The sequence below is a fragment of the Lissotriton vulgaris genome, chromosome 5 (genome assembly GCF_964263255.1).
Source record: "Lissotriton vulgaris chromosome 5, aLisVul1.2, whole genome shotgun sequence".
Taxonomy (NCBI): Eukaryota; Metazoa; Chordata; class Amphibia; order Caudata; family Salamandridae; genus Lissotriton; species Lissotriton vulgaris.
In genome coordinates, this window is record NC_141693.1 from 1,203,591,952 (window position 1) to 1,203,607,120 (window position 15,169).

Here is a 15,169-nt window from a genome sequence, read left to right on the forward strand (position 1 = left end):
TTTTTACCTGAATCAACAATATTAGAGTTATAATAACAGAATGTTGTTGAAAGAAAGCAAGGTAGAACAGAAGTATGAAACCTTCTATCAAAAGGAAAGTTTTTTTTTTATTTCCTATGATTTGTTCTAAGTGTTTTGTGTTTAAAGGGGGTGTGTGAGAGCCCAGACTTAAGAATCCAAGGCAGTTTTAATTAATATAGTGAGCCTCTAAAAACTGCAAATTGCATGATAAAGTGTTTGTCTTCAAATGTAATATTACCATCAATATTTAAATACTGTTACTCTTTTATTTTTAATGGGATGAAACAAGCCATGCATCCAACCATTCTGAATTCAGATATTGCCGTGCTGTCCTCTTGGTGGTATGCTTCCACCTTCTGCCAGCTATTTGATATCTGCTTATTTCAACCTTCATTAATGTGGTTACTCTTCAGCTCTGTGTCAGGACCTTCAGGCAGATAGGGTCTGCACAACTCTAAGAGCCTGTGGAAAGAGGTTGACAGATTCCAGTGAGAGGAGGACAACATGGAACTTAAAGGCTGGGGGAAACAGAACTTAATTGGAGATCAAGAAATCATGGTCACTTGGCCTCTGATTCCAAGATGGCGGAGCGCATCTATAAAGTCACAGATGTTCACACACTATTACAAACCCAAGATAGCACTACTCACTACAGGTGATGATAGTGATAGAGCGCGCCGGTCTCCCGACTCTTTATTTCACCAATTTGTACGCACTTGGGCCCATTAATGTGTTCAGCACTGTATTCTTGTGAATCGGGTGAGCTTACACATCACTATCAGTAATTCTTGTGTTTTCTTTACTATTATTTCCAGTTGTACCTGACTTACCAATCCTTGTCACAGGTACCTATGTTTCCTGATAAATCAGGAGCTAGCAGGGGTAGGAGATAAGGCTAACCAGAAATACCTTATACATTTGAATACCGATTTATACTTTTGTAATAACCACAGACACCTGAAGGGTTTTCAAGACTTTATATAGTAAAAGTTTAGATTTCATATGCCATGAGAATAAAGTTTATACAGATTAGAATATCAATAACTAGAATCAGGACTAAAATGTAACTATGAATGAGAGTGAGCAACATTGAGTGCGAGCAATCTACAGGAATAGGGTAACAGGGAACGTGCTATTCAGTTTGCAGGCTTATACTAAGACAGGTAAAAATGGGAAAACATACTATTTAGTAGAGTGCTAGTATTTTTACAAGTGATTTAAACAGACCTTATTCTATCTACTATGTAAAGCATAGATTCTAACGAAAAAATAGTTCACACTGAATAATAAACAGTTCTAGAATATCCTACAGGTAAGTGGAAAAATGGAACATAACTAATAAAACAATTTGCATGTAAAATCTTTTGGAAAAGACAGGGAAAAAACCATAGGCAATGATGCTTTATTTTAAAGGAGGAGAGGAAAGAGAATAGATGGACGGACACCCACAGATAGATATTTACCTAGGACGGGAATGAAGACTAACCCTGGCCACGGGTCAGTTTGGGAAAAAGCAAGGACAAGGACCCTCAAGGACTTAGGATGCCAGTAGGCAAGCAGGTACAGCTCATGGACAGTCAGGACAGGATACCCCTCAGGATATTGATCAGGACTGGGCTCATCAAAGGACACGACCAACACCTGCAGCTTCGGATGCAACGCCTGCGCTACTCCCTCTCTGCACTGATTCCGCCAATAACCCCGATTGTGTTTTCGAATCTCCCAGCAAAGTGCTTCACCAGCACTTAAGACTATTCCACCCCAGTGAGTTTGTGGAAATTATGGACAGAGTGCTCCGCAGCTCTCTGTATCAATCACCTATAGAGTTCGTAGGGTCGGTGACAGGTCAGCTATTCAGACAAGTCGGACAATTTCTCTAGCTAAAACTAGACTAGTTATACTGTTTTCGGGTCGGTGGACCACCCACAAATGTTGCAAATGACAGGATCCCCAATTTTGGATTGGACAAGAGAGGTGGTTAGGTCATTGTCACCACCTAGAATTTGGTGTTCCCACAATTAATATTTATTTTTCAGTACCCACCCCTTACATTCCAGTTCCCATGGCATAAGAGTGCCGAAACAATAGGGCAGACAAAACATTATCACAAAAAAGTAACATTTTAAGTACAAGTCAAAGTCTTCTCCTGGGGCAGAGGTTACTTTCCCAGGAGCATCTGAGCTTCGGAGGCCAGCTGGCTTAATTCCACTCCTGCGCAATTCATTTTCTCCCTTATCACGTGGTCAGGGTGACATGGGCTTCAAAGTTTAAGTGGCGCTCAGCTCACAGGCCCCCAAAGTGCGTTACATGAAAAGTAAGTGGAAATAAATTAGAAACACAAAAAAAATGAATACACTGTATACCATGATTAGCTTCACTACACCCCTTACTTAATAATATCTAGAGCATTAGGATTTATGCAGATATAGACAGCTGAGCAAAAGCAAGCAGAGAGCGTGTTAAGAACAAAGCGGCCATGTTTGCAATAATGCGCATGAGCGAAAAATCCCTCCAGAACTATGAGTGCGTCACATCACATGGGTATGACCGACGCATGCGCAGACTGAAATCCTGCATAGCAGCGACCAGTCAGTGTGCAAGCTTGGTTAGGATTAGAAAAAACATAAGCAAGTGTCTCTGGGACACCGGCGTGTAATGTGAAAGTGCGACATTAATAACAAAACAGGTTGGTTAATAACGTTATTGATTAAGTGAGGTTCTTGAATGCAAGCAAGTCGCTTTACGTGCGAATCCTTGCTCCATCAATCCCCTCTTTGATGATATTTACTATCATCACTATTAATGGAAACAGATGCCAACTTTTCCTTTCAAATCTCACTCATTTCAATCTCCACAAACGTGTTGTTAAGCCTCTTCTCTGCATCCTTATTAGGATGGGAATTCTTGGCTTTCTTGTAAATCTGGTTTCTCAGCTCTTCTAATTCCAGTTCATCAACATTTCTTTTCACTCCTCTCTTATTCACAGTATACTTCTTTCAGCATTTTTGGCATTTGCAGTAAATTATTATTATCAACACAATTAAACTTATTCCAGCTATTGGCATTAGTATTTTACTTACGAGATTTTTACCTATGTTAGAAAACCAACTACCTATAGAGGAGAGACCATCTGTTAGTCTCTTCCAGGCACTATCAACCTCTAGTGGTTTGAGTTCCTTTTCCAAATTAGTAATGTTTCTCACATATTTCTTAATTTCAACACTCTTATCAGGAATGTAAGTGCAACAATGTTGCGCTTTCAACATTCTACAGACTCCGCCCTCTTTTGCCAATAAGGTATCAAGAGCAAGTCGATTTTGTAAAACAATCGATCTGATCGCAACCAATTCGCTATTGACCAGCAGGAAACCAGCAGCAGTGTCAGTTGATAACCGATCCACTACTGTAGACAATTTGCAAATTCGGTGAGTATTCAGAACCACTCCCACTCCAGGTATCAGTGCACTAAAGATATCACCTATAATTTCTCCTACACTTTCTCGTCTACTACGTACTAAACCATTAGTATTTTCATTGCTTCCAGCGGCGTTGTTCACATGGTATATTTTTGGGAAGACAAAGCCAAAATAGCAGCTTCCATACCAGTGATCCGGCAATTTGAAATAGGCCTTGTTCCCACATATATAATAAATTCCGGGAAACACAGGTTCTGACCCATTTTTGAATCCCCAAACTCCAATTACCTTGTAATTATGTTCGCATTCACTGGAACCGATGAATACATTGTTATAATAACTAGTCTTTTCTCTATGAAGACAGAGTTTCCCTTTCCGTTCGAAGTCCAGCAACAGTGCAGGATTAGCTTCACCATTTGAGGTGCTTTCCATGTTTTCAGCCCATTTAGGGGTTTTCTGTCTTTTATCATTTGCCTTTCTCTGGAAACTCTCCCTTCTCTTTTCTGCCATTTTCAAAAACATTTTCTCTTGTTCGTGTAATGAACAGGTCAAATTATTTCTGTGTGCTTCATTTAAATCTATGTCACCTATAGTCAGAAAATATTCTCCCACAAAACGAGTCACATCACTTTTAGTATGTACAATATTCAGGTTTCCCGAATAGGAAGTTCAGAAAAAATTACGTCAGAGTTTGAATAGTAATACTGTAAGGTGCTTCTGTAAAATAAGCTAGCTAATATACTACAGGAAATTCCATAGGTTAGGGGTAGATGGTGATAGGTCACACCTTCAGCTATCAATCAATCAATCAATCAGTGACACTTATAAAGCGCGCTACATACCCGTGGGGTCTCAAGGCGCTGGGGGGGGGGGGGAGCCGCTACTGCTCGAACAGCCAGGTCTTCAGCTTCTTCCTGAAGGAGAGGTGGTCTTGGGTCAGGCGCAGGTCGGTCGGGAGGGAGTTCCAGGTCTTGGCGGCCAGGTGGGAGAAGGACCTTCCTCCTGTAGTCGCTCTTCGGATGCGGGGGACGGCGGCGAGGGCGTGGTTGGCTGATCGGAGGTGGCGTTTGGGAGCGTAGAAGTTGACTCGGCTGTTGAGGTAGCTCGGGCCTTGGTCGTGTAGGGCTTTGTGTGCGTGGGTGAGGAGGCGGAAGGTGATTCTTTTGTTGACGGGGAGCCAGTGAAGGTCTCGCAGATGTCCGGAGATGTGGCTGGTTCGTGGGATGTCGAGGATGAGTCTGGCTGAGGCGTTCTGGATCCGCTGGAGTCTCTTCTGGAGCTTGGCGGTGGTCCCGGCGTAGAGGGCGTTGCCGTAGTCCAGTCGGCTGGTGACGAGGGCCTGGGTGACGGTCTTCCTGGTCTCGGTGGGGATCCACCAGAAGATCTTCCGTAGCATGCGTAGGATGTTGAAGCATGCCGAGGAGACGTTGTTGACTTGCCTGGTCATGGAGAGGGAGGAGTCCAGGATGAAGCCCAGGTTGCGTGCATGGTCTGTCGGTTTGGGTGCGGTGCCCAGGGCGGGAGGCCACCAGGAGTCGTCCCAGGCGGAGGGAGAGGAGCCCAGGATGAGGACCTCCGTCTTGTCCGAGTTCAGTTTCAGGCGGCTGGTCGTCATCCACTCGGCTACCTCTTTCATCCCTTCGTGCAGGTTGGCTCTGGCGGCGGCGGGGTCGTTGGTCAGGGAGAGGATCAGCTGGGTGTCGTCGGCGTAGGAGATTATGCTGAGGTTGTGTTTGCGTACGATGGCCGCGAGGGGGCTCATGTAGACGTTGAAGAGGGTGGGGCTCAGAGATGATCCTTGGGGGACGCCGCAGATGACTTCGGTGGCCTCTGACTTGTACGGTGGTAGGCGGACTCTCTGTGTTCTCCCGTCGAGGAAGGAGGTGATCCACTCCAGCGCCTTGTCCTGGATTCCGACGTTGCTGAGGCGCCGTACTAGGGTGCGGTGGCAGACCGTGTCGAATGCCGCGGAGAGGTCTAGGAGGATGAGGGCCGCTGTTTCTCCATTGTCCATCAGGGCTCGGATGTCGTCGGTGGCGGCGATGAGGGCGGTCTCGGTGCTGTGGTTGGCTCGGAAGCCGGACTGTGAGGGGTCGAGGGATCCGTTCGTCTCGAGGAAAGCGGCCATCTGCTTGTTGACGGTCTTCTCGATGACTTTGGCTGGAAACGGGAGGAGCGAGATGGGGCGGTAATTCTTGAGGTCGGTGGGGTCCGCTGTTGGTTTCTTGAGTGAAGTGGGTAGCTTCATGTAGACATAACAGTCTTCTATTTCCATTGCTTCTACATAGTGTACTAAAAGATTTGCAAATACATTTAAATGTGTTTTGTTTTTGATTCTGTGATAATGTAGTCCTCCCTCATCTGATGCATCTATGTCCATTTTTGTCTGTCTAAGGCTAAGAGTCTTCTCATGTCTTTCTACACTTCGTGGTGTTTCTTCAGTTTGTAAAACTTCTGTGTCTGGCGTCACTTGTTTAGTAGGGTACAGGTTAGTATCTTTACTTATCATAAATAGAATGGTAATTGTTAGCCCTATCCACAATATCAGTACTATGGCTACACTACACAAACATACTTTGCAGCATGTTTTACAACAGTTTCCTCTAGGTCTTCCATTCACATTTGAATCAGACATTTTGGCTCAAAAGAAGCTTTCCAACCCCTCTTTGTATCTTCTACACAAGAGGCTTACGTAGTTTCACTTTCAGGTTGGGTCTTCTTCTTCGGAACCCTGATCAGCAATTGATTCTTTGTCGCTTTGGTCGCTTATCTCGAGATCTTCAAATTCTTCCAACACCAGGTAAGTCCATTCAGGACTTCGATAATTTTTGTTTTGCCTTTTTATTCTGGTACTTCTTCTGTTTGTCGGGGCTCCTGTTTTCTCCTTTTCACTGGCAGCCCTTTTTCGGTCTTCCAATTTGTCAGCTACTGTTTTCAATCTTAGTCTCAGTCTTTTTATGTATCTTGGTTCACTTTTCTTTTTCTTGAGTCTTTTAGCTGCCACTGTCGTTTGGCTCTCCTCACGAGCCCTTTTATTTTCGTTCAGTTGTGGCACTGTTATTTCGACTGTATCTTTTTCCCTTCCTGTCTGACAAGTTCCAGGTCTTTCTTCAGTTTCTTCTGCCTGGTTACTAAGCTGGCCTTGTTCAGGTGTATGCTGACTTTGATTTTGATTTTCGACTGTTTCAGACTCTGTTTCCTGAACACGTTCGTCTATTTCTATCTGTTCTTGTTCATGCACTTCGAACCCTTGATTTTCCTCCGCATGAACCTCAGCCCTAATTACTATCTGTCCCTTTTCAGTCTCTGGAGTCTTTGGAGGAGTGTCGATGACTTGTTCTGACCCTGCTTGACCTATTTCCTTATCAGGTATGATGTGATTCTCGATAACCTGATTTTCTCCGTCTATTCCTGTCTCGTCCTCACTATCCCACTCTCTCTCTAGGTAGGAGTATTTCCTGGTTCTTATTGGATCAAGAATCAGATCGTCTGCTGGGAACCATTCGTCTTGACTGGTGCTCGGTTGTTCGATATCAGCTAGTTCCGGACCCTCATCTGGAGACCCCTCAGCTGCACAACCTTCGGCCTCAGTCGCTTCTTCTCCTGTCACCTGCTTGGTATGGATCCACCTGCGCACGCCTGCACCTTTACTGCAGTTGTGGTGACAAGGATCACTTGTCTGCGTTTTCCCCACTTTGGTGAAAGGCAGCTCTTCCGGGTGTGTTTCTTTAACACAACCCAATCACCGGGTTTCAGATTATGAACTGGAGTGGTTGGCGAGGCGACGGCATCCTCCCCAATCTGGTGAGAGATAGAACGCACTTGGTCACCCAGCTGCTTTCAGTATTCTAGTACCAAATCATCAGAAATACTTAGCAGTTTGTGTCCTGGTACCCATGCCTGTCGCATCACTCTCCCCATTAGTATCTCATGGGGACTCAGGCCTGTCTTTCGGTCTGGAATGCTTCTCAATCCCGTCCGGACAAGGGGTAAAGCGTCTATCCAGTTCAATCCTGTAGAGTTACACATTTTTCCCAATCTTGACTTTATAGTGCCATTCACCTGTTCGACTACTCCAGAAGCCTCTGGACGATATGCACAGTGCAGTTTTGGGGTAATTTTGAATGCTTTATAAAGTTCATCTAATATTTCATTGGCAAAATGCCCACCTCTGTCTGATTCAATCGTGTCTGGAAAACCGTATCTAGGTATCAGTTCCCTTAGTAACAGTTTGGCTACAGTAATAGCATTATTTTTCTTTGCTGGGTAGGCCTCCACCCATCTTGAGAATAGGCAGACTATAACCTAAACGTACCTATATCCTTTGCACAGGGGTAATTGAATAAAGTCAGCCTGCAGTCTGATAAAGGGACCTTCTGCCTTTCCAATTTTACTTTGTAACACTACTGTTCTTTTCCCAGGGTTAAACTGCTGACAAGTTAAACACCTCTGACAAAGTGCATCTGCAATGTTCCTGAACTTCGAATTGTGCCATACTTCTTGGAAAACACGGACCATCGCATCCCTTCCTATGTGCGAGTCCCCGTGTATCAGTCTGGTCATTGGAGCAACCATACTGTCTGGCAACACAGGCGTACCATCACCACAAGCATTGACACCATCCCTATCCCTCGGTTGACATCCATCTTTCTCCCATCTTTCCTTTTCTTCTGGTAAAGCTGCCTGTTGCAACTCTTTCAGTTCCTTCCAAGTAGATACATTCTCAAACACCATAAGTTGGCAGCTGTTTCCGCCTCCCCACAATTAGATTTTTAGTGACATTTTGTATCGTGCACAATATTGGGCTATTTGGTCAGCATATCGATATCCAGCTGTCACATCGTCATTGCCAGATTTGTGAGCAGCACACTTGACCACCGCCAACTCTTTGGGTAACTGGATTGCTTCCAGTAGGTTCTGTACCACTTTTCCATTTCTGATAGGGGTACCTGAGGAAGTCATGAATTCTCTTTGCAGCCAAAACTGGCCGAAGTCATGCACAACCCCGTAACCATATTGGCTATCCGTATATATGGTTACTCTTTTGTTTTTCCCTTGTTTACAAGCTCTTGTCAATGCAATTAATTCAGCTACTTGTGCAGATTTTATTTCACTTAAGTAGGATCCTTCTAGGGTCGTTTCTAGAGTGACTACCGCATAGGCAGCACTCAGACGGGAAACATCATTTACCACGAAGGCATTACCACTACTCACGTTTACCACGTGACACTTACCACGCAGGGTGCCTTCCACGCAGGGTTCCTTCCACGACGTCTTTACCACGGGCTAGGGGGGAGACGTGGTATTCCTTGAAGTCGATCAGCGTGGGCATGAGGGGGTAGAGGGAGGGGGGGGCTCGGAGGGGAGCTTGGGGGGGCTGGGGGGGGGGGTCTCCCCCCCCCCAAAAAAAACAAGCAGATTAGTTTAACAAAAAAAACGGGGAAAAAATTAAAAGAAAGAGGAAAGAGCCTCCCCCAAAGACGTGCCGTATACGTCAAAAAAACAGTCCTTTTTTTATTTCGGTGTACGTGTTTTGACGTTTGTTTCAAAGGAGGATGGAAGTAAGGGCTCGAGGAGAAAGACGTGCAGGTAAGACGTTTCTACTCGTAGACAAATGCAACGTTGTAAATACCAGCGTGGTAAAGCCACTTGCGAGGTAAAATTCGCGTGGTAAAGCCATGCGTGGTAACTGAAGTCGTGGTATAATCATATAACCCACTCAGACCTCCATCCTCATGTCTTAAACAGGAGCCATCCACAAACATCACAAGATCTTCAACTGGTAAGGCTGTTTCTTTTATATCAGGACGTGGCTTAGTGCTAAATTCAGTTAGGTCAATGCAATTATGCTCAACTTCACCCTCAACTTCTGCACTTTGGGTGTTTGGTAACAAGGTTTCTGGATTTAGTATATTACATCGGGAAATTATCACATTTTCTGCACCTATAAGAATTCTCTCATACTTAGTCAGCCGACTGGGTGTGAGATACTGAGTCTTGGTTCTGGTCAGCAGAATCACAACTGAATGTGGAACATATACAGTTACAGGATGTCCCATAACAATGCTTTCACTTTGTTCTAGACTAGTGCAAGTTGCAGCTACTGCTTTCAGGCATCCAGGCAATCCAGCAGCCACTGGATCTAAAGTAGCCGAAAAATAGGCCACCGGACGTCTGGTCAGACCATGTTCTTGTGTTAGGACTGAGAGTGCACAATTGTCTCGTGTGTCACAAAACAGGTCAAAGTTTTTAGAATAGTCAGGCATTCCTAATGTTGGACCTGAACACAGACAATTTCGTAATTTTATCCAGGCTGTCATTCTTTCATCATCCCATTCAACTGGATCTTTTACTCCTTTCTTGGTCATTTTTATTAATGGTTTTGCTAGAACAGCAAATCCCACAATCCACTGTCTACAGTAGCCTACCACTCCTAAGAACATTCTGACTTCTTTCTGGGTTCTGGGTAACTCCATGTCTCGGATTATTCTAATCCTTTCTGAAGTGACTCTCCGGATACCTTTTTCTATCTGGTGCCCCAGATATTTCACTGAGTTTTTCTGCAATTTGTCAGGTGATACTTTATGTCCTCCCTTGCCTAAATGATTCAACAATGCAATGGTATCAATAACACAGTCGTTCCGATTTTTAGACGCCACTAGGAGGTTGTCTATATACTGGACCAAAACTGATTCTTTAGGCAAGATTAGTGATTCAAGGCATCTTTTTAAAATCTGGTTGAAAATCGAAAGACTTTCTGTGTACCCCTGGGGGACACGATTCCAGACATAGACATGACTGTCGAATTCAAATGAGAAAAGAAATTTGCTGTCTGGATGCAATTGGATGGAAAAGAATGCGTGACATAAGTCAATAACGGTAAACCATTCCGCATTCCATGGAATTTGGTACAAGATCACTGCAGGGTTTGGCACAATAGGACAGCAAGGTACAACAATCTGGTTTACCTTTCGCAGGTCCTGCACTACCCTGTACTTTCCACTAGGCTTTTTAATTCCAATTATGGGTGAATTACAAGGGCTGCTCATTACTTCCTGTATAATTTCTAGGACACCCCCGCGCCGCACGGCCACCAGCTGCTGCGTGTGCCTCCCCGCCTAAACTGCCTCGCTGCCCCGGCTGCCCCCGAGTGACCACGCCCCCTGCCTTCGAGCAGCGTGGTCCGTGGCCGCCTGACCTGCCCCTGTTGTAATTGATGTTTTAGAACTGTGATTAGTCTCTGTATTGCCTGGTTTCTGTAAATTGTTTATTTCTTCTGTATTGCCTGTTTTGTAGCCCCCTTCGTCATCCCTCCCCACTCCCCGCTTCCCGCCACCGCCGCTAACCCCGCCCCTTTTTTCCTTCTGTACCCTCCCCGCTCCCGCCTCCCAGCTGCTCCGCCCCCCCGGCGCACTTCGCCATATATGGCGACCGTGCGAACGCGCAGCGGTCACGCGCAGCGGGCGCGCCGATTGTGCGCCGAAGGCGCGCCAAAGGTAAGCCCGTCTACGCCCGTCCGCGCCTGGACCGCGCCCAGTGCCAGGACCCCTGGCCCTCGAGGACCCCCGCCCGCCCGCCTGACGTACTCCGCCGCCACCCTCATCGCACTCAACACCGGCCGAATCCCAGGATGCTACCGAGCCACCCCACGACGCTCCCACGGACCCTTCAGCTGCCTCGCCTGCAAGTTCACCTGCGTCCGGACCTGCCCGCCACCAGCACCTGCCAAACCGAACTCCAGCAGCAACCACCTGAAGTGCATCCTGCTCAACACCCGCTCCGTCCACAGACACGCCATCGAACTCTGGAACCTCCTCGACACCACAGCCCCAGACGTTGCCTTCCTCACGGAGACCTTTATGAACGCCTCTTCAGCTCCCGACATCGCCATCGCCATCCCAGAGGGCTACAAGATCACCCGGAGGGACCGCACCGCCAGCTGTCTCCCCCAGCTTGCCTATTGTCTCTACCTGCTGTATTGGTCTCACTAGCACTTCTCCTTCTAGGAGGTATAACGAAGGGATTTTTCGAGCTCAAAGACCTGGATTCCTCATCATATGGCGGTGGATTTTTCATAAACAAATATTCATCTTCCGAATCACCCATAGTCATTAGGTGTCGGGTTTTCTCTGTGCTTTTTCTCCCCTCGGGTTCAGTTACCCCAAATACTGGACATAGTCCCTTGACCATCATATTCTGTCTCCACTGCTTCATCTTTTTCTCCTTTGTTTCCCGCTGCAATTTTGGATACCATTTGCTCACTCCCTTATCCATTCGGGGTCCGTCTCGCTCTAGAGCCTCAATCTCCCATTCCTCTAAAGCCTCATATTGCCTTAATCTGGGTCTGGGGTGTAAGTCATTCATTCGGGTCCTCAAGTTAAACAGTATTCTACTATTAAAGGTACCATCGAGAGGAAACGCTAGGATTCCGTCTTCTTCGGTATACTTTACCCAATTCTCTAACCATACACAGGTATGATACCCTTTGTCAAACATCATAAATGATGCGGGAGTATTAGGTGGTGGAATGATTAAACCCTCTCTAGTTCTGATGGGTTTGTCTTTCTTGAAATAATTCTTGATTTTGTCAGCAAATGACATTTTTCTCTTATTTCCGTACATATTGTAAGGTCTACCTCTGAGCATCTGTTCCTTATGAAACCCTAGATTTTTCGGATCAGGTAAAAATTCGGGATACCACATATACCTCTCCTAGCTATCCTCAAGCTCCGAGTGCGTAATTCTGTTTATAACCGTGCTTCCACTGCTAGCGCTTCTTTCAATTCTCAGCAACCAATCAACACAGAGGTTGCAAATACTCTCGACCAATGGGTGCGCGGCCTTTTCGCGAGACGCGGTCTCACGCTTCGGCACTCACCCCTCCTTTACAATGCCAGCTATATTACACCCCCGCTGTTTCAAACAATACCAGCGCGGCACGGAGTGACGTCAGTGCAGCTTTGCGACCGACTCCCTCCTTCACAAGGTAACGGAAACTTTGAATTTTTCTTAAAGTGCAAGTGCTCAATTTAGTTAACAACGTATAACTTTCACCACTGTGCTCGAGTTTTTTAAAAAGAAAAAAAGATTTTTTTCTCATTGCAAGTAAACCACTTCTGTTTACTTTTCATTCACTAGGGATAGACCCTTCTGCCTACCTTATCACACAAGCATTAGAGAACCTGCTACTTCTTCGACTCATCCACTCTTTCCGGGATATATACTAAGTCAAAAGTTTCACCAGTGAACTCCTTTGCTATCACTCAAGCTTCAATGACTCTATTACTCCTTCCCTGTATGGCCCTTACTAGGTAATATCACAACCGAAGTTTCTATTAGCAGTCTCGTTGCTGTCATTTATTCAATTATTCACTCAGAAAAAGGTTCTAATTAGCGCTTCCGGTTCTACCTAACCATGCACTAATCTTCCTCGAGCCACTGACCTCACAGCCGAATGGATTCTACTCACCACCCGCTATTCTATTCCCCGGGGATTCCAGACAACATAAAACAATCACTAACAATTTGTTAATCACATGAAGTAATATAGCAGCATTTCATAAAATATAATTTCAAAACATGTTATAACATTTTCAAAGCAATAATAGAGAAAAAACTTATTTTTAGCAGCAATAAAATTTTAGCAGCACATTTTATTTTTCACAGCTCATCAGAAACTATCTTATCTACCTATCTTAACTAGTCCTAACCATCTTTCTGCTACCAGAAAATTACTGATAGAGCGCGCAGGTCGCCCGACTCTTTATTTCACCAATTTGTACGCACTTGGGCCCATTAACGTGTTCAGCACTGTACTCTTGTGAATCTAGTGAGCTTACACATCACTATCAGTAATTCTTGTGTTTTCTTTACTATTATTTCCAGTTGTACCTGACTTACCAATCCTTGTCACAGGTACCTATGTTTCCTGATGAATCAGGAGCTAGCAGGGGTAGGAGATAAGGCTAACCAGAAATACCTTATACATTTGAATACCGATTTATACTTTTGTAATAACCACAGACACCTGAAGGGTTTTCAAGACTTTATATAGTAAAATTTTAGATTTCATATGCCATGAGAATAAAGTTTATACAGATTAGAATATCAATAACTAGAATCAGGACTAAAATGTAACTATGAATGAGAGTGAGCACCATTGAGTGCGAGCAATCTACAGGAATAGGGTAACAGGGAACATGCTATTCAGTTTGCAGGCTTATACTAAGACAGTAAAAATGGGAAAACATACTATTTAGTAGAGTGCTAGTATTTTTACAAGTGATTTAAACAGACCTTATTCTATCTACTATGTAAAGCATAGATTCTAACGAAAAAATAGTTCACACTGAAAAGTAAACAGTTCTAGAATATCCTACAGGTAAGGGGAAAATGGAACATAACTAATAAAACAATTTGCATGTAAAATCTTTTGGAAAAGACAGGGAAAATAACATAGGCAATGATGCTTTATTTTAAAGGAGGAGAGGAAAGAGAATAGATGGACGGACACCCACAGATAGATGTTTACCCAGGACGGGAATGAGGACTAACCCTGGCCACGGGTCAGTTTGGGAAAAAGCAAGGACAAGGACCCTCAAGGATTTAGGATGCCAGGAAGGCAAGCAGGTACAGCTCATGGACAGTCAGGACAGGATACCCCTCAGGATTTTGATCAGGACTGGGCTCATCAAAGGGCACGACCAACACCTGCATCTTCGGATGCAACGCCTGCGCTTCTCCCTCTCTGCACGGAATCCGCCAATAACCACGATTGGGTTTTCGAATCTCCCAGCAAAGTGCTTCGCCAGCACTTAAGACTATTCCACCCCAGTGAGTTTGTGGAAATTACGGACAGAGTGCTCCGCAGCTCTCTGTATCAATCACCTATAGAGTTCGTAGGGTCGGTGACAGGTCAGCTATTCAGACAAGTCGGACAATTTCTCTAGCTAAAACTAGACTAGTTATACTGTTTTTGGGTCGGTGGACCACCCACAAATGTTGCAAATGACAGGATCCCCAATTTTGGATTGGACAAGAGAGGTGGTTAGGTTATTGTCACCACCTAGAATTTGGTGTTCCCACAATTAATATTTATTTTTCAGTACCCACCCCATACATTCCAGTTCCCATGGCATAAGAGTGCCGAAACAATAGGGCACACAAAACATAATCACAAAAAAAGTAATATTTTAGGTACAAGTCGAAGTCTTCTCCTGGGGCAGAGGTTACTTTCCCAGGAGCATCTAAGCTTCGGAAGCCAGCTGGCTTAATTCCACTCCTGTGCAATTCATTTTCTCCCTTATCACGTGGTCAGGGTGACATGGGCTTCAAAGATGGAGTGGCGCTCAGCTCATGTAGTGTAGTTCCTATTTTCCCTATAGGCCCTGCGCATTGGAATAACATAAACAGTTGTTTAGACGTAGAAGTGCGGTCTTCCAGGTCTCTACTGACTATGCTAAACTTAATTGGGTTTGTACCAACTAGCTCAGAGGTCACTGGAAACTTTCTTGACTGAATAGGAAGTGATCAGCTTCCCTGGTACAGGCAAGAAGGGATTCAGTTTTCCAACAACCGCATAAAAATGACAACTTTGCTCCTTAGAATAAGAGTCAATCTCTAGAGTTGTGTGAAACAATAGACAGTTATTTTACTCAGTCAGTTGTGCAGATTACTTTCACCAAGATGCAAAGAATAGAGAGACGGGCGTTTTCAATAAAAGGTATTATTTA

At 44.8% G+C, this 15,169-nt stretch overlaps 1 protein-coding gene across 1 annotated transcript in view; it reads left to right on the forward strand.

The window, feature by feature from the left end:
• The window catches only part of LOC147712271 (uncharacterized), a 116,676-nt gene that overhangs the window by 39,233 nt on the left and 62,274 nt on the right, over nt 1-15,169 (forward strand). The gene's annotated exons all lie outside the window — the stretch shown is intronic.